Consider the following 18,782-nt stretch of genomic DNA (forward strand, 5'->3'; position numbering starts at 1 on the left):
CATTATTTTAGCATGACTAGCATGATTTTAGCATTTTTTTAGCATGACTAGCAAGTCGCTAGCATGATTTTAGCATGACTAGCAAGTTGCTAACATGATTTTAACATGACTAGCAAGTCGCTAGCATGATTTTAGCATGACTAGCAAGTCGCTAGCATGATTTTAACATGACTAGCAAATCGCTAGCATGATTTTAGCACGACTAGCAAGTCGGTAGCATGATTTTAGCATTTTTTTAGCATGACTAGCAAGTCGCTAACATGATTTTAGCATGACTAGCAAGTCGCTAGCATGATTTTAGCAAGACTAGCAAGTCGCTAGCATGATTTTAGCAAGACTAGTAAGTCGCTAGCATGATTTTAGCTAGACTAGCAAGTCGCTAGCATGATTTTAGCACGACTAGCAAGTCGCTAGCATGATTTTAGCATGACTAGTAAGATAGATAGATAAGGTTTGAAGATAGATAGATAGATAGATAGATAAGGTTTGAAGATAGATAGATAGATAGATAGATAGATAGATAGATAGATAGATAGATAGATAGATAAGGTTTGAAGATAGATAGATAGATAGATAGATAGATAAGGTTTGAAGATAGATAGATAGATAGATAGATAGATAGATAGATAGATAGATAGATAAGGTTTGAAGATAGATAGATAGATAGATAGATAGATAGATAGATAGATAGATAGATAGATAGATAGATAGATAAGGTTTGAAGATAGATAGATAGATAGATAGATAGATAGATAGATAGATAGATAGATAAGGTTTGAAGATAGATAGATAGATAGATAGATAGATAGATAGATAGATAGATAGATAGATAGATAGATAGATAAGGTTTGAAGATAGATAGATAGATAGATAGATAGATAGATAGATAGATAGATAGATAGATAGATAGATAGATAGATAGATAGATAGATAAGGTTTGAAGATAGATAGATAGATAGACAGATAGATAGATAGATAGATAGATAGATAGATAGATAGATAAGGTTTGAAGATAGATAGATAGATAGATAGATAGATAGATAGATAGATAGATAGATAGATAGATAGATAGATAAGGTTTGAAGATAGATAGATAGATAGATAGATAGATAGATAGATAGATAGATAGATAGATAGATAGATAGATAAGGTTTGAAGATAGATAGATAGATAGATAGATAGATAGATAGATAGATAGATAGATAGATAGATAGATAGATAGATAGATAGATAGATAGATAGCTTAAAGCTTAATTGAGTATCAATGGCTTCTAGCAGTTTACATTAAACATAGTTCAAACAGACATGGACTTTTGGTCAATGAAAGTCTATGGGACCTTTTTATGATTTTTAATATTAATTTTTAAGAAAACCATAACTCAAACCAGTCTGAAAAGATATAGCAATCTAAGTCTGAACAGTATGAAGATCTGACCCGAGTTTGGAGTATGTAGCTTGAACGGTCTAGGAGGAGTAGGTGTCTAAATATTTTTCGGTAAAAAAAATAAGAAGAAGAAGAAGAAGAAGAATAACTAGATAAAAAGTTTGTTAGCAAACTTTAAGTTGGCTTGAGAAAGCCTAGCCAGTAAGTTTTAAGTAGTTTTAAAAGCTTTTAGTTTAAAGAAAGTTTTAAGGTTTTCAGTTTGAAAGTTTTAGTTTGATTAATAAAGTTTGAAGATAGATAGGCTAGATAGATATAAATAGTTTGAAAATAGATAGATTTATAGATATAAATAGTTAGAAGATATAAATAGTTTGAATGTGAATAGATGCTAAGGTGTTGCTATGTGGTTGCTAAAGTACCCAGGGTGGTTGCTAAGGTGTTGCTATGCGGTTGCTAGCATTATTTAAGCAAGACTAGCAAGTCGTTAACATGATTTTTAACATGACTAGCAAGTCGCTAGCATGATTTTAGCATGACTAGCAAGTCGCTAACATGATTTTAGCATGACTAGCAAGTCGCTAGCATGATTTTAGCAAGACTAGCAAGTCGCTAGCATGATTTTAGCAAGACTAGTAAGTCGCTAGCATGATTTTAGCTAGACTAGCAAGTCGCTAGCATGATTTTAGCACGACTAGCAAGTCGCTAGCATGATTTTAGCATGACTAGTAAGATAGATAGATAAGGTTTGAAGATAGATAGATAGATAGATAGATAGATAAGGTTTGAAGATAGATAGATAGATAGATAGATAGATAGATAGATAGATAGATAGATAGATAGATAGATAAGGTTTGAAGATAGATAGATAGATAGATAGATAGATAAGGTTTGAAGATAGATAGATAGATAGATAGATAGATAGATAGATAGATAGATAGATAGATAGATAGATAAGGTTTGAAGATAGATAGATAGATAGATAGATAGATAGATAGATAAGGTTTGAAGATAGATAGATAGATAGATAGATAGATAGATAGATAGATAGATAGATAGATAAGGTTTGAAGATAGATAGATAGATAGATAGATAGATAGATAGATAGATAGATAGATAGATAGATAGATAAGGTTTGAAGATAGATAGATAGATAGATAGATAGATAGATAGATAGATAGATAGATAGATAGATAGATAGATAGATAAGGTTTGAAGATAGATAGATAGATAGACAGATAGATAGATAGATAGATAGATAGATAGATAGATAGATAGATAGATAAGGTTTGAAGATAGATAGATAGATAGATAGATAGATAGATAGATAGATAGATAGATAGATAGATAAGGTTTGAAGATAGATAGATAGATAGATAGATAGATAGATAGATAGATAGATAGATAAGGTTTGAAGATAGATAGATAGATAGATAGATAGATAGATAGATAGATAGATAGATAGATAGATAGATAGATAGATAGATAGATAGCTTAAAGCTTAATTGAGTATCAATGGCTTCTAGCAGTTTACATTAAACATAGTTCAAACAGACATGGACTTTTGGTCAATGAAAGTCTATGGGACCTTTTTATGATTTTTAATATTAATTTTTAAGAAAACCATAACTCAAACCAGTCTGAAAAGATATAGCAATCTAAGTCTGAACAGTATGAAGATCTGACCCGAGTTTGGAGTATGTAGCTTGAACGGTCTAGGAGGAGTAGGTGTCTAAATATTTTTCGGTAAAAAAAATAAGAAGAAGAAGAAGAAGAAGAATAACTAGATAAAAAGTTTGTTAGCAAACTTTAAGTTGGCTTGAGAAAGCCTAGCCAGTAAGTTTTAAGTAGTTTTAAAAGCTTTTAGTTTAAAGAAAGTTTTAAGGTTTTCAGTTTGAAAGTTTTAGTTTGATTAATAAAGTTTGAAGATAGATAGGCTAGATAGATATAAATAGTTTGAAAATAGATAGATTTATAGATATAAATAGTTAGAAGATATAAATAGTTTGAATGTGAATAGATGCTAAGGTGTTGCTATGTGGTTGCTAAAGTACCCAGGGTGGTTGCTAAGGTGTTGCTATGCGGTTGCTAGCATTATTTAAGCAAGACTAGCAAGTCGTTAACATGATTTTTAACATGACTAGCAAGTCGCTAGCATGATTTTAGCATGACTAGCAAGTCGCTAGCATGATTTTAGCATGACTAAAAAGTCGCTAGCATGATTTTAGCAGGACTAGCAAGTCACTAGCATGATTTTAGCACGACCAGCAAGTCGCTAGCATGATTTTAACATTATTTTAGCATGACTAGCAAAGTCGCTAGCATGATTCTAGCATGACTAGCAAGTCGCTAGCATGATATTAGCATGACTAGCAAGTCGCTAGCATGGTTTTAGCAAGACTAGCAAGTCGCTAGCATTATTTAAGCAAGACTAGCAAGTCGCTAACATGATTTTTAGCATGACTAGCAAGTCGCTAGCATGATTTTACCATGACTAACAAGTCGCTAGCATGATTTTAGCATGACAAGCAAGTCGCTAACATGACTTTAGCATGACTAACAAGTCGCTAGCATGATTTTAGCACGACTAGCAAGTCGCTAGCATGATTTTAGCATTACTAGCAAGTCGCTAGCATGATTTTAGCATTATTTTAGCATGACTAGCAAGTCGCTAGCATGATTTTAGCAAGACTAGCAAGTCGCTAGCATGATTTTAAACATGACTAGCAAGTCGCTAGCCTGATTTTAACATGACTAGCAAGTCGCTAGCATGATTTTACCATGACTAACAAGTCGCTAGCATGATTTTAGCATGACTAGCAAGTCGCTAGCATGACTTTAGCATGACTAGCAAGTCGCTAGCATGATTTTAGCATTATTTTAGCATGACTAGCAAAGTCGCTAGCATGATTGTAGCATGACTAGCAAGTCGCTAGCATGATTTTAGCAAGACTAGCAAGTCGCTAGCATGATTTTAAACATGACTAGCAAGTCGCTAGCCTGATTTTAACATGACTAGCAAGTCGCTAGCATGATTTTAGCATGACTAGCAAGTCGCTAGCATGATTTTATCATTATTTTAGCATGACTAGCAAGTCGTTAGCATGATTTTTAGTATTATTTTAGCATGACTAGCAAGTCGCTAGCATGATTTTAGCATGACTAGCAAGTCGCTAGCATGATTCTAGCATGACTAGCAAGTCGCTAGCATGATATTAGCATGACTAGCAAGTCGCTAGCATGATTTTAGCAAGACTAACAAGTCGCTAGCATGATTTTAGCATTATTTTAGCATTACTAGCAAAGTCGCTAGCATGATTCTAGCATGACTAGCAAGTCGCTAGCATGATATTAGCATGACTAGCAAGTCGCTAGCATGGTTTTAGCAAGACTAGCAAGTCGCTAGCATTATTTAAGCAAGACTAGCAAGTCGCTAACATGATTTTTAACATGACTAGCAAAGTCGCTATCATGATTTTACCATGACTAACAAGTCGCTAGCATGATTTTAGCATGACTAGCAAGTCGCTAGCATGACTTTAGCATGACTAGCAAGTCGCTAGCATGATTTTAGCACGACTAGCAAGTCGCTAGCATGATTTTAGCATGACTAGCAAGTTGCTAGCATGATTTTAGCATTATTTTAGCATGACTAGCAAGTCGCTAGCATAATTGTAGCATGAATAGCAAGTCGCTAGCATGATATTAGCATGACTAGCAAGTCGCTAGCATGATTTTAGCAAGACTAGCAAGTCCATAGCATTATTTAAGCAAGACTAGCAAGTCGCTAACATGATTTTTAGCATGACTAGCAAGTCGCTAGTATGATTTTACCATGACTAACAAGTCGCTAGCATGATTTAAGCATGACTAGCGAGTCGCTAGCATGATTTTAACATGACTAGCAAGTCGCTAGCATGATTTTAGCACGACTAGCAAGTCGCTAGCATGATTTTAGCATTATTTTAGCATAACTAGCAAAGTCGCTAGAATGATTCTAGCATGACTAGCAAAGTCGCTAGCATGATTCTAGCATGACTAGCAAGTCGCTAGCATGATTTTAGCATGACTAGCAAGTCGTTAGCATGATTTTAGCAAGACTAGCAAATCGCTAGCATGATTTTAGCATTATTTTAGCATGACTAGCAAGTCGCTAGCATGATTTTAGCACGACTAGCAAGTCGCTAGCATGATTTTAGCATGACTAGCAAGTCGCTAGCATGATTTTAGCATGACTAGCAAGTCGCTAGCATGATTTTAGCATTATTTTAGCATGACTAGCAAGTCGCTAGCATGATTTTATCATTATTTTAGCATGACTAGCAAGTCGCTAGCATGATTTTAGCATGACTAGCAAGTCGCTAGCATGATTTTAGCACGACTAGCAAGTCGCTAGCATGATTTTAAACATGACTAGCAAGTCGCTAGCATGATTTTAGCATGACTAGCAAGTCGCTAGCATGATTTTATCATTATTTTAGCATGACTAGCAAGTCGCTAGCATGATTTTAGCATTATTTTAGCATTACTAGCAAGTCGCTAGCATGATTCTAGCATGACTATCAAGTTGCTAGCATGATTTTAGCATAACTAACAAGTTGCTAGCTTGATTTTAACAAGACTAGCAAGTCGCTAGCATGATTTCAGAATTATTTTAGCATGACTAGCAAGTCGCTAGCATTATTTTAGCATGACTAGCAAGTCGCTAGCATGATTCTAGCATGACTAGCAAGTCGCTAGCATGATTTTAGCATGACTACCAAGTCGCTAGCATGATTTTAGCATGACTACCAAGTCGCTAGCATGATTTTAACAAGACTAGTAAGTCGCTAGCATGATTTTAGCTAGACTAGCAAGTCAGTAGCATAATTTTTAACATGACTAGCAAGTCGCTAGCATGATTTTAGCATGACTAGCAAGTCGCTAGCATGATTTTAGCACGACTAGCAAGTCGAGTAGCAAGTCGCTAGCATGATTCTGGCATGACTAGCAAGTCGCTAGTATGATTTTAGCATTACTAGCAAGTCGCTAACATGATTTTAGCATGACTAGTAAGATAGATAGATAGATAGATAGATAGATAGATAGATAGATAGATAGATAGATAGATAGATAGATAGATAGATAGATAAGGTTTGAAGATAGATAGATAGATAGATAGATAGATAGATAGATAGATAGATAGATAGATAAGGTTTGAAGATAGATAGATAGATAGATAGATAGATAGATAGATAGATAGATAGATAGATAGATAGATAGATAGATAGATAGATAGATAGATAGATAGATAGTTTAAAGCTTAATTGAGTATCAATGGCTTCTAGCAGTTTACATTAAACACAGTTCAAACAGACATGGACTTTTGGTCAATGAAAGTCTATGGGACCTTTTTATGATTTTTAATATTAATTTTTAAGAAAACCATAACTCAAAACAGTCTGAAAAGATATAGCACACTAAGTCTGAACAGTATGAAGATCTGACCCGAGTTTGGAGTATGTAGCTTGAACGGTCTAGGAGGAGTAGGAGTCCAAAAATTTTCCGCTCAGAAAAATAAGAAGAATAATAATAAGTTTAAATAGGATTTCAGTAAGTTGGCTTTCCCAAGCCAACTTAATAATAAGTTTAAATAGGATTTCAGTAAGTTGGCTTTCCCAAGCCAACTTAATAATAAGTTTAAATAGGATTTCAGTAAGTTGGCTTTCCCAAGCCAACTTAATAAAATAGAAAATCTTCTTTAACGATATACAGGACTGTTCAAAAGAGAAATTAATGCTGTTCTTTTAACTTTTTATTCATCAATGAATTCTGCCAAACATATCAGTTTTCATTTAAAAAATAAAAAAATAAATACAAATATGCAGTACAAGTTATTTTGCTGTTTTTTCCAGTATTTTTGATCAAATAAATGGTAGAGGTTGTACCACTTCCGCTGCCGTGGTGCTGGTCTGTTGCCTCCAGACGGACAAACCCCAGAGCTGGCAAAAGCCCTCAACCTGGCCATCCACTCGCCTTCACCCATGACCTTGTGGCTCTTTGGCTTAGTGCTCATCTAAATATAATAGGAAAATAATAGTTAGTAATGTGTATTTTTGCAAGTATTGGACAACTACACAAATGTTTTTAATTTATTTATATTGATACAATCATATCTATTCAAGCTAACTAAATCATGGCACCCATTACAACAATAAAACATTATTTTATTACTAATAAAGCAAAATAAGGTTACACTTTAAAAGGTGTTAAACTACAATTATGCATATAAGTATTTGAATATTAAATTACCACATGCAGTTACTATAGGGGTAAGACTAGTGTTTTGTTTGGTTTATAATTAGTTGCATCCAATTATTCATAATTTACTGTTATTGCTATAGTAACTACATATAGCGTGTATTAATGACAATGTTAAATAAAGTGTTACCCTCCCTTTATGTCTATATAACATTGCGTTTTCATTTTAATTATTATTTGTTGCACTTTTATCTGTGTTTATACAAATGGTAATCCATCTGCAAACTCAAAACTTGATTACTACAGTCACACATAGCAAAATCACATTACATTTTAATTAGAAATGACAATTTCTACAACAAAACATTTTTTAAATCCTAATCAAACTGAAAAAAAAGAATACATGTGTTTATTATGCAAAATTACAGGCAAATGGTGTTTTATATGTGAGATTTTAGGCAAGTCATGAAAACCAAACATGATCATTTCACTTTCACATTAGTAAAACCATGGTGTTTTTTTCATTCACGATTTTATTCATAGTAAGACTGTTTATATTGAGTTTAATAAGTAAGATTACAGGCAAACTGTGTTTAATATGTGATATTATAGGCAAGGCATGAAAAGAAAACATGATACACTTACTACATACTACATACATTACATATACTACACTTTCACTATAGTAAAACCATGGTAAATGACAATGAACACAAGCATAATGTTTTTTTGTTCATTCAGATTTTAATTTATAGTAAGACTGTGTTCATACAGTTGTAATCGATCGGCCAAAAACACAACTAGGCTTTCACTATGGTAATAACATGGTGAATTGTCATAAGGAATGACCATTTACAGCTGAAAAATAAATCCAACTTCAGAACGAGTAAATTTAGTTTAATGAGTAAGATTACAGGCAAACTGTGTTTAAAATGAGAGATTATAGGCAATTCATGAAAACAAAACATGATTACTACACAACACAAGGAAAATGGGTTTTGTTTGTTTTGTTCATTCGGATTTTAATTTATAGTAAGACTGTGTTCATACAGTTGTAATCGATCAGCCAAAAACACAACATGGTTACTATGATTCACTACAGTAAAAACACGGTAAACTGTAATAAAGAATGACTACATTTACAGCTGAAACACGTTTTTTTTTCCATTTAAATTGAACTTCAGAACGTGTAAATGGAGTTTAATAAGGAAGATTAGAGGCAAACTAACATTGTTTCATTCACAAGTCGCGAGTCAAAAGTTTATGAACACACAAAAACGGATGAACGACGGACGAAAACGTAACGAGTTAACAATTGAGAACACTGTAAACACATATGAAGAAAGAAGCAAACATTTATTACTTACTTTGAAAAGTTATTAGATGTTCCGTTCGTCTGATTTTTTACATGAATTAGAATGAAGCTAAGCACGGTGAGTGGCTGCGTCCATTCTCATTCGGCAACGCGATTGGCTCTCAACAAGGGAGCGCGTGCGATGTGATTGGCGCCTCGTCCATTCTCACAATGGACGGCGAGATCGGCGATTGGACGAGGAGACGGCCGCGGAAACAGACAATCCTGCTCCAGGTCGAAGGCACGGATCTGTGCGGTCACAACCTCGGCCTATTAGGTTTCTGCAGCTCGACTGCTGGCCAAAAAACGGCTTTCGACGCAGGAAGACGTGCGCCCCGTTCGAAGAGGGAAGCAAAGAGGAACCCGCCTTCCCATACCGGGAGTCGAACCGGGGCCGCCTGGGTGAAAACCAGGAATCCTGACTGCTAGACCATATGGGAACTGGTCAGTGGAAGCCTTGTCCGGGTAAATAAAAAGATTCCAAAAATACTCACGCCACGCATTCAAAAAAACAAACGTGGTCTTGCATTGTAACCGTTATCTCAAGGAAAAACAGCTTATCGCCGGTCTGTCAAGGTACAGAAATGAAAAAATCATGAGATTAACAATGAAACTGAGATGCGGTTTTAACCGGATATTTCGTGTCCAACTTTTTCTCAAAGCCCGGATGGCAAGTAGGAATAGGGCAACAATTCAGCAAGCCGTGACATCAAAACCAAACTGCATTACGCAAAAAGCGGTGCTCGAGCAAGCCAGGAGTCGAACATAGAATCTTCTGATCTGTAGTCAGACGTGTTATCCATTGCACCACTGGCCCGCAGCGGAGCACGTGCCAGCCAGGAGTCGAACCTAGAATCTTCTGATCCGTAGTCAGACGTGTTATCCATTGCACCACTGGACCACAGCGGAGCAAGAGCCAGCCAGGAGTCGAACCTAGAATCTTCTGATCCGTAGTCAGACGCGTTATCCATTGCGCCACTGGCCCACCACCTGGGGGACCTCGTGCTTGCGCCCGACTTGTTGGTTTTCGACGTGACAGAAGCCTGTATTGCTGTCTGCTTTTTCTCATGCTATTAGCAGGCCAGCAGCAGATCAGCTCTTCCCTGGTGGTCTAGTGGTTAGGATTTGGCGCTTTCGCGGCCCGGGTTCGATTCCCGGTCAGGGAACGCTCTTTTGCCCCCCACCCCCCCAACGGCGGCCTGTGAAATCAAGCTCTGCTGGCCGCTTTCAGAAGGCCGGCCCCCCCGAAAAAGGTGGGCACATGAAAAACGACCTCCTTCGAGCCGGAGTCGAACCAGCGACCTAAGGATTGTGTGGTCTTGCATTGTAACCGTTATCTCAAGGAAAAACAGCCTATCGCTGGTCTGTCAAGGTACAGAAATGAAAAAATTATGAGATTAGCAATGAAACTGAGACGCGGTTATAACCGGATAAGTTGCTGATTTTTGGCTAGTTTGGATTTCATTTCGTGTCCAACTTTTTCTCAAAGCCCGGGTGGCACGTAGGAATAGGGCAACAATTCGGCAAGGCCGTGACATCAAAACCAAACTGCATTACGCAAAAAGCAGAGCATGAGCCAGCCAGGAGTCGAACCTAGAATCTTCTGATCCGTAGTCAGACGCTTTATCCATTGCGCCACTGGCCCACCGCATGAGGGACCTCGTGCTTCCGCCCGACTTGTTGGTTTTCTACGTGACAGAAGCCTGTATTGCTGTCTGCATTTTCTCATGCTATTAGCAGGCCAACACTAGGTCATCTCTTCCCTGGTGGTCTAGTGGTTAGGATTCGGCGCTCTCACCGCCGCGGCCTGGGTTCGATTCCCGGTCAGGGAATGCACTTTTGCCCCCCTCCCCCCCAACGGTGGACTGTGAAATCAAGCTCTGCTGGCCGCTTTCAGAAGGCCGGCCCCCCAAAAAAGGTGGGCACATGAAAAACGACCTCCTTCGAGCCGGAGTCGAACCAGCGACCTAAGCCTGGGGGACCTCGTGCTTGCGCCCGACTTCTTGGTTTTCGACGTGACAGAAGCCTGTATTGCTGTCTGCTTGTTCTCATGCTATTAGCAGGCCAGCATTAGATCAGCTCTTCCCTGGTGGTCTTGTGGTTAGGATTCGGCGCTCTCACCGCCCCGCTTTCAGAAAGCCGGCCCCCGCAAAAAAGGTGGGCACATGAAAATCGACCTCCTTCGAGCCGGAGTCGAACCAGCTACCTAAGGATTGCCAACGCTCCACCTACAGTCCTCCGCTTTACCAGCTGAGCTATCGAAGGCACGGATCTGTGGGGTCACAACCTCGGCCTATTAGGTTTCTGCAACTTGACTGCTGGCCAAAAAACGGCTTTCGACGCAGGAAGACGTGCGCCCCGTTCGAAGAGGGAAGCAAAGAGGAACCCGCCTTCCCATACCGGGAGTCGAACCGGGGCCGCCTGGGTGAAAACCAGGAATCCTGACTGCTAGACCATATGGGAACTGGTCAGTGAAAGCCTTGTCCGGGTAAAAAAAAAGATTCCAAAAATACTCACGCCACGCATTCGAAAAAACAAGCGTGGTCTTGCATTGTAACCGTTATCTCAAGGAAAAACAGCCTATCGCCGGTCTGTCAAGGTACAGAAATGAAAAAATCATGAAATTAACAATGAAACAGAGATGCGGTTTTAACCGGATATTTCGTGTCCAACTTTTTCTCAAAGCCCGGATGGCACGTAAGAATAGGGCAACAATTCAGCAAGCTGTGACATCAAAACCAAACTGCATTACGCAAAAAGCAGTGCTCGAGCAAGCCAGGAGTCGAACATAGAATCTTCTGATCTGTAGTCAGACGTGTTATCCATTGCACCACTGGCCCACAGCGGAGCACGAGCCAGCCAGAAGTCGAACCTAGAATCTTCTGATCCGTAGTCAGACGTGTTATCCATTGCACCACTGGACCACAGCAGAGCAAGAGCCAGCCAGGAGTCGAACCTAGAATCTTCTGATCCGTAGTCAGACGCATTATCCATTGCGCCACTGGCGCACCACCTGGGGGACCTCGTGCTTGCGCCCGACTTGTTGGTTTTCGACGTGACAGAAGCCTGTATTGCTGTCTGCTTTTTCTCATGCTATTAGCAGGCCAGCAGCAGATCAGCTCTTCCCTGGTGGTCTAGTGGTTAGGATTCGGCGCTCTCGCGGCCTGGGTTCGATTCCCGGTCAGGGAAAGCTCTTTTGCCCCCCACCCCCCCAACGGCGGACTGTGAAATCAAGCTCTGCTGGCCGCTTTCAGAAGGCCGGCCCGCCCAAAAAAGGTGGGCACATGAAAAACGACCTCCTTCGAGCCGGAGTCGAACCAGCGACCTAAGGATTGTGTGGTCTTGCATTGTAACCGTTATCTCAAGGAAAAACAGCCTATCGCTGGTCTGTCAAGGTACAGAAATGAAAAAATTATGAGATTAGTAATGAAACTGAGACGCGGTTATAACCGGATAAGTTGCTGATTTTTGGCTAGTTTGGATTTCATTTCGTGTCCAACTTTTTCTCAAAGCCCGGGTGGCACGTAGGAATAGGGCAACAATTCGGCAAGGCCGTGACATCAAAACCAAACTGCATTACGCAAAAAGCAGAGCACGAGCCAGCCAGGAGTCGAACCTAGAATCTTCTGATCCGTAGTCAGACGCGTTATCCATTGCGCCACTGGCCCACCGCACGAGGGACCTCGTGCTTCCGCCCGACTTGTTGGTTTTCGACGTGACAGAAGCCTGTATTGCTGTCTGCATGTTCTCATGCTATTAGCAGGCCAACACTAGGTCAGCTCTTCCCTGGTGGTCTAGCGGTTAGGATTCGGCGCTCTCACCGCCGCGGCCCGGGTTCGATTCCCGGTCAGGGAACGCTCTTTTGCTCCCCTCCCCCCCAACGGTGGACTGTGAAATCAAGCTCTGCTGGCCGCTTTCAGAAGGCCGGCCCCCCAAAAAAGGTGGGCACATGAAAAACGACCTCCTTCGAGCCGGAGTCGAACCAGCGACCTAAGGATTGCCAACCACTGGCCCACCGCCTGGGGGACCTCGTGCTTGCGCCCGACTTCTTGGTTTTCGACGTGACAGAAGCCTGTATTGCTGTCTGCTTGTTCTCATGCTATTAGCAGGCCAGCATTAGATCAGCTCTTCCCTGGTGGTCTTGTGGTTAGGATTCGGCGCTCTCACCGCCCCGCTTTCAGAAAGCCGGCCCCCGCAAAAAAGGTGGGCACATGAAAATCAACCTCCTTCGAGCCGGAGTCAAACCAGCGACCTAAGGATTGCCAACGCTCCACCTACAGTCCTCCGCTCTACCAGCTGAGCTATCGAAGGCACGGATCTGTGGGGTCACAACCTCGGCCTATTAGGTTTCTGCAGCTCGACTGCTGGCCAAAAAACGGCTTTCGACGCAAGAAGACGTGCGCCCCGTTCGAAGAGGGAAGCAAAGAGGAACCCGCCTTCCCATACCGGGAGTCGAACCGGGGCCGCCTGGGTGAAAACCAGGAATCCTGACTGCTAGACCATATGGGAACTGGTCAGTGGAAGACTTGTCCGGGTAACTAAAAAGATTCCAAAAATACTCACGACACGCATTCGAAAAAACAAGCGTGGTCTTGCATTGTAACCGTTATCTCAAGGAAAAACAGCCTATCGCCGGTCTGTCAAGGTACAGAAATGAAAAAATTATGAGATTAGCAATGAAACTGAGACGCGGTTATAACCGGATAAGTTGCTGATTTTTGGCTAGTTTGGATTTCATTTCGTGTCCAACTTTTTCTCAAAGCCCGGGTGGCACGTAGGAATAGGGCAACAATTCGGCAAGGCCGTGACATCAAAACCAAACTGCATTACGCAAAAAGCAGAGCACGAGCCAGCCAGGAGTCGAACCTAGAATCTTCTGATCCGTAGTCAGACGAGTTAACCATTGCGCCACTGGCCCACCACCTGGGGGACCTCGTGCTTGCGCCCGACTTGTTGGTTTTCGACGTGACAGAAGCCTGTATTGCTGTCTGCTTGTTCTCATGCTATTAGCAGGCCAGCAGCAGATCAGCTCTTCCCTGGTGGTCTAGTGGTTAGGATTCGGCGCTCTCGCGGCCCAGGTTCGATTCCCGGTCAGGGAACGCTCTTTTGCCCCCCACCCCCCCCAACAGCGGACTGTGAAATCAAGCTCTGCTGGCCGCTTTCAGAAGGCCGGCCCGCCCAAAAAAGGTGGGCACATGAAAAACGACCTCCTTCGAGCCGGAGTCGAACCAGCGACCTAAGGATTGTGTGGTCTTGCATTGTAACCGTTATCTCAAGGAAAAACAGCCTATCGCTGGTCTGTCAAGGTACAGAAATGAAAAAATTATGAGATTAGCAATGAAACTGAGACGCGGTTATAACCGGATAAGTTGCTGATTTTTGGCTAGTTTGGATTTCATTTCGTGTCCAACTTTTTCTCAAAGCCCGGGTGGCACGTAGGAATAGGGCAACAATTCGGCAAGGCCGTGACATCAAAACCAAACTGCATTACGCAAAAAGCAGAGCACAAGCCAGCCAGGAGTCGAACCTAGAATCTTCTGATCCGTAGTCAGACGCGTTATCCATTGCGTCACTGGCCCACCGCATGAGGGACCTCTTTTGCCCCCCTCCCCCCCAACGGTGGACTGTGAAATCAAGCTCTGCTGGCCGCTTTCAGAAGGCCGGCCCCCCAAAAAAGGTGGGCACATAAAAAACGACCTCCTTCGAGCCGGAGTCGAACCAGCGACCTAAGGATTGCCAACCACTGGCCCACCGCCTGGGGGACCTCGTGCTTGCACCCGACTTCTTGGTTTTCGACGTGACAGAAGCCTGTATTGCTGTCTGCTTGTTCTCATGCTATTAACAGGCCAGCAGTAGATCAGCTCTTCCCTGGTGGTCTAGTGGTTAGGATTCGGCGCTCTCGCGGCCTGGGTTCGATTCCCGGTCAGGGGACGCTCTTTTGCCCCCCACCCCCCAACGGCGGACTGTGAAATCAAGCTCTGCTGGCCGCTTTCAGAAGGCCGGCCCCCCCAAAAAAGTTGGGCACATGAAAAACGACCTCCTTCGAGCCGGAGTCGAGCCAGCGACCTAAGCCTGGGGGACCTCGTGCTTGCGCCCGACTTCTTGGTTTTCGACGTGACAGAAGCCTGTATTGCTGTCTGCATGTTCTCATGCTATTAGCAGGCCAACACTAGGTCAGCTCTTCCCTGGTGGTCTAGTGGTTAGGATTCGGCGCTCTCACCGCCGCGGCCCGGGTTCGATTCCCGGTCAGGGAACGCTCTTTTGCCCCTCTCCCCCCCAACGGTGGACTGTGAAATCAAGCTCTGCTGGCCGCTTTCAGAAGGCCGGCCCCCCAAAAAAGGTGGGCACATGAAAAACGACCTCCTTCGAGCCGGAGTCGAACCAGCGACCTAAGGATTGCCAACCGCTGGCCCACCGCCTGGGGGACCTCGTGCTTGCGCCCGACTTCTTGGTTTTCGACGTGACAGAAGCCTGTATTGCTGTCTGCTTGTTCTCATGCTATTAGCAGGCCAGCATTAGATCAGCTCTTCCCTGGTGGTCTTGTGGTTAGGATTCGGCGCTCTCACCGCCCCGCTTTCATAAAGCCGGCCCCCTCAAAAAAGGTGGGCACATGAAAATCTACCTCCTTCGAGCCGGAGTCGAACCAGCGACCTAAGGATTGCCAACCACTGGCCCACCGCCTGGGGGACCTCGTGCTTGCGCCCGACTTCTTGGTTTTCGACGTGACAGAAGCCTGTATTGCTGTCTGCTTGTTCTCATGCTTTTAGCAGGCCAGCATTAGATCAGCTCTTCCCTGGTGGTCTTGTGGTTAGGATTCGGCGCTCTCACCGCCCCGCTTTCATAAAGCCGGCCCCCTCAAAAAAGGTGGGCACATGAAAATCTACCTCCTTCGAGCAGGAGTCGAACCAGCGACCTAAGGATTGCCAACGCTCCACCTACAGTCCTCCACTCTACCAGCTGAGCTATCGAAGGCACGGATCTGTGGGGTCACAACCTCTGCCTATTAGGTTTCTCCAGCTCGACTGCTGGCCAAAAAACGGCTTTCGACGCAGAAAGACGTGCGCCCCGTTCGAAGAGGGAAGCAAAGAGGAACCCGCCTTCCCATACCGGGAGTCGAACCCGGGCCGCCTGGGTGAAAACCAGGAATCCTGACCGCTAGACCATATGGGAACTGGTCAGTGGAAGCCTTGTCCGGGTAAAAAAAAAGATTCCAAAAATACTCACGCCACGCATTCGAAAAAACAAGCGTGGTCTTGCATTGTAACCGTTATCTCAAGGAAAAACAGCCTATCGCCGGTCTGTCAAGGTACAGAAATGAAAAAATCATGAGATTAACAATGAAACTGAGATGCGGTTTGAACCGGATATTTCGTGTCCAACTTTTTCTCAAAGCCCGATGGCACGTAGGAATAGGGCAACAATTCAGCAAGCCATGACATCAAAACCAAACTGCATTACGCAAAAAGCGGTGCTCGAGCAAGCCAGGAGTCGAACCTAGAATCTTCTGATCCGTAGTCAGACGTGTTATCCATTGCACCACTGGCCCACAGCGGAGCACAAGTCAGCCAGGAGTCGAACCTAGAATCTTCTGATCCGTAGTCAGACGCGTTATCCATTGCGCCACTGGCCCACCGCCTGGGGGCCCTCGTGCTTGCGCCCGACTTGTTGGTTTTCGACGTGACAGAAGCCTGTATTGCTGTCTGCTTGTTCTCATGCTATTAGCAGGCCAGAAGTAGATCAGCTCTTCCCTGGTGGTCTAGTGGTTAGGATTTGCCGCTCTCACGGCCCGGGTTCGATTCCCGGTCAGGGAACGCTCTTTTGCCCCCTACCCCCCAACGGCGGACTGTGAAATCAAGCTCTGCTGGCCGCTTTCAGAAGGCCGGCCCGCCCAAAAAAGGTGGGCACATGAAAAACGACCTCCTTCGAGCCGGAGTCGAACCAGCAACCTAAGGATTGTGTGGTCTTGCATTGTAACCGTTATCTCAAGGAAAAACAGCCTATCGCTGGTCTGTCAAGGTACAGAAATGAAAAAATTATGAGATTAGCAATGAAACTGAGACGCGGTTATAACCGGATAAGTTGCTGATTTTTGGCTAGTTTGGATTTCATTTCGTGTCCAACTTTTTCTCAAAGCCCGGGTGGCACGTAGGAATAGGGCAACAATTCGGCAAGGCCGTGACATCAAAACCAAACTGCATTACGCAAAAAGCAGAGCACGAGCCAGCCAGGAGTCGAACCTAGAATCTTCTGATCCGTAGTCAGACGCGTTATCCATTGCGCCACTGGCCCACCGCATGAGTGACCTCGTGCTTCCGCCCGACTTGTTGGTTTTCGACGTGACAGAAGCCTGTATTGCTGTCTGCATGTTCTCATGCTATTAGCAGGCCAACACTAGGTCAGCTCTTTCCTGGTGGTCTAGTGGTTAGGATTCGGCGCTCTCACCGCCGCGGCCCGGGTTCGATTCCCGGTCAGGGAATGCTCTTTTGCCCCCCTCCCCCCCAACGGTGGACTGTGAAATCAAGCTCTGCTGGCCGCTTTCAGAAGGCCGGCCCCCCAAAAAAGGTGGGCACATGAAAAACGACCTCCTTCGAGCCGGAGTCGAGCCAGCGACCTAAGCCTGGGGGACCTCGTACTTGCGCCCGACTTCTTGGTTTTCGACGTGACAGAAGCCTGTATTGCTGTCTGCTTGTTCTCATGCTATTAGCAGGCCAGCATTAGATCAGCTCTTCCCTGGTGGTCTTGTGGTTAGGATTCGGCGCTCTCACCGCCCCGCTTTCAGAAAGCCGGCCCCCGCAAAAAAGGTGGGCACATGAAAATCGACCTCCTTCGAGCCGGAGTCGAACCAGCGACCTAAGGATTGCCAACGCTCCACCTACAGTCCTCCGCTTTACCAGCTGAGCTATCGAAGGCACGGATCTGTGGGGTCACAACCTCGGCCTATTAGGTTTCTGCAACTCGACTGCTGGCCAAAAAACAGCTTTCGACGCAGGAAGACGTGCGCCCCGTTCGAAGAGGGAAGCAAAGAGGAACCCGCCTTCCCATACCGGGAGTCGAACCGGGGCCGCCTGGGTGAAAACCAGGAATCCTGACTGCTAGACCATATGGGAACTGGTCAGTGAAAGCCTTGTCCGGGTAAAAAAAAAGATTCCAAAAATACTCACGCCACGCATTCGAAAAAACAAGCGTGGTCTTGCATTGTAACCGTTATCTCAAGGAAAAACAGCCTATCGCCGGTCTGTCAAGGTACAGAAATGAAAAAATCACGAGATTAACAATGAAACTGAGATGCGGTTTTAACCGGATATTTCGTGTCCAACTTTTTCTCAAAGCCCGGATGGCACGTAGGAATAGGGCAACAATTCAGCAAGCCGTGACATCAAAACCAAACTGCATTACGCAAAAAGCGGTGCTCGAGCAAGCCAGGAGTCGAACATAGAATCTTCTGATCTGTAGTCAGACGTGTTATCCATTGTACCACTGGCCCATAGCGGAGCGCGAGCCAGCCAGAAGTCGAACCTAGAATCTTTTGATCCGTAGTCAGACGTGTTATCCATTGCACCACTGGACCACAGCGGAGCAAGAGCCAGCCAGGAGTCGAACCTAGAATCTTCTGATCCGTAGTCAGACGCGTTATCCATTGCGCCACTGGCGCACCACCTGGGGGACCTCGTGCTTGCGCCCGACTTGTTGGTTTTCGACGTGACAGAAGCCTGTATTGCTGTCTGCTTTTTCTCATGCTATTAGCAGGCCAGCAGCAGATCAGCTCTTCCCTGGTGGTCTAGTGGTTAGGATTCGGCGCTCTCGCGG

General features: G+C 43.6%; 1 protein-coding gene and 13 non-coding genes across 14 annotated transcripts in view; 5 read left to right on the plus strand and 9 right to left on the minus strand.

Moving 5' to 3' along the window:
- ldb2b (LIM domain binding 2b) overlaps positions 1 to 18,782 on the plus strand; it is a 158,018-nt gene that overhangs the window by 124,312 nt on the left and 14,924 nt on the right. The window lies entirely within an intron of this gene.
- trnar-acg (transfer RNA arginine (anticodon ACG)) lies at positions 9,804 to 9,878 on the minus strand. The gene has a single exon. It is a non-coding gene; the product is annotated as a tRNA-Arg (tRNA).
- On the minus strand, positions 9,888 to 9,960 carry trnar-acg (transfer RNA arginine (anticodon ACG)). Its single transcript has one exon. It is a non-coding gene; the product is annotated as a tRNA-Arg (tRNA).
- On the minus strand, positions 10,548 to 10,620 carry trnar-acg (transfer RNA arginine (anticodon ACG)). Its single transcript has one exon. It is a non-coding gene; the product is annotated as a tRNA-Arg (tRNA).
- Positions 10,736 to 10,807, plus strand: trnae-cuc (transfer RNA glutamic acid (anticodon CUC)). Its single transcript has one exon. It is a non-coding gene; the product is annotated as a tRNA-Glu (tRNA).
- Positions 12,571 to 12,643, minus strand: trnar-acg (transfer RNA arginine (anticodon ACG)). The gene has a single exon. It is a non-coding gene; the product is annotated as a tRNA-Arg (tRNA).
- Positions 12,759 to 12,830, plus strand: trnae-cuc (transfer RNA glutamic acid (anticodon CUC)). Its single transcript has one exon. It is a non-coding gene; the product is annotated as a tRNA-Glu (tRNA).
- On the minus strand, positions 13,821 to 13,893 carry trnar-acg (transfer RNA arginine (anticodon ACG)). The gene has a single exon. It is a non-coding gene; the product is annotated as a tRNA-Arg (tRNA).
- trnae-cuc (transfer RNA glutamic acid (anticodon CUC)) lies at positions 15,158 to 15,229 on the plus strand. The gene has a single exon. It is a non-coding gene; the product is annotated as a tRNA-Glu (tRNA).
- On the minus strand, positions 16,074 to 16,145 carry trnae-uuc (transfer RNA glutamic acid (anticodon UUC)). The gene has a single exon. It is a non-coding gene; the product is annotated as a tRNA-Glu (tRNA).
- On the minus strand, positions 16,533 to 16,605 carry trnar-acg (transfer RNA arginine (anticodon ACG)). Its single transcript has one exon. It is a non-coding gene; the product is annotated as a tRNA-Arg (tRNA).
- On the minus strand, positions 17,192 to 17,264 carry trnar-acg (transfer RNA arginine (anticodon ACG)). Its single transcript has one exon. It is a non-coding gene; the product is annotated as a tRNA-Arg (tRNA).
- Positions 17,380 to 17,451, plus strand: trnae-cuc (transfer RNA glutamic acid (anticodon CUC)). Its single transcript has one exon. It is a non-coding gene; the product is annotated as a tRNA-Glu (tRNA).
- Positions 18,555 to 18,627, minus strand: trnar-acg (transfer RNA arginine (anticodon ACG)). The gene has a single exon. It is a non-coding gene; the product is annotated as a tRNA-Arg (tRNA).

This window comes from Garra rufa, chromosome 6 (genome assembly GCF_049309525.1).
Source record: "Garra rufa chromosome 6, GarRuf1.0, whole genome shotgun sequence".
Taxonomy (NCBI): domain Eukaryota; kingdom Metazoa; phylum Chordata; class Actinopteri; order Cypriniformes; family Cyprinidae; genus Garra; species Garra rufa.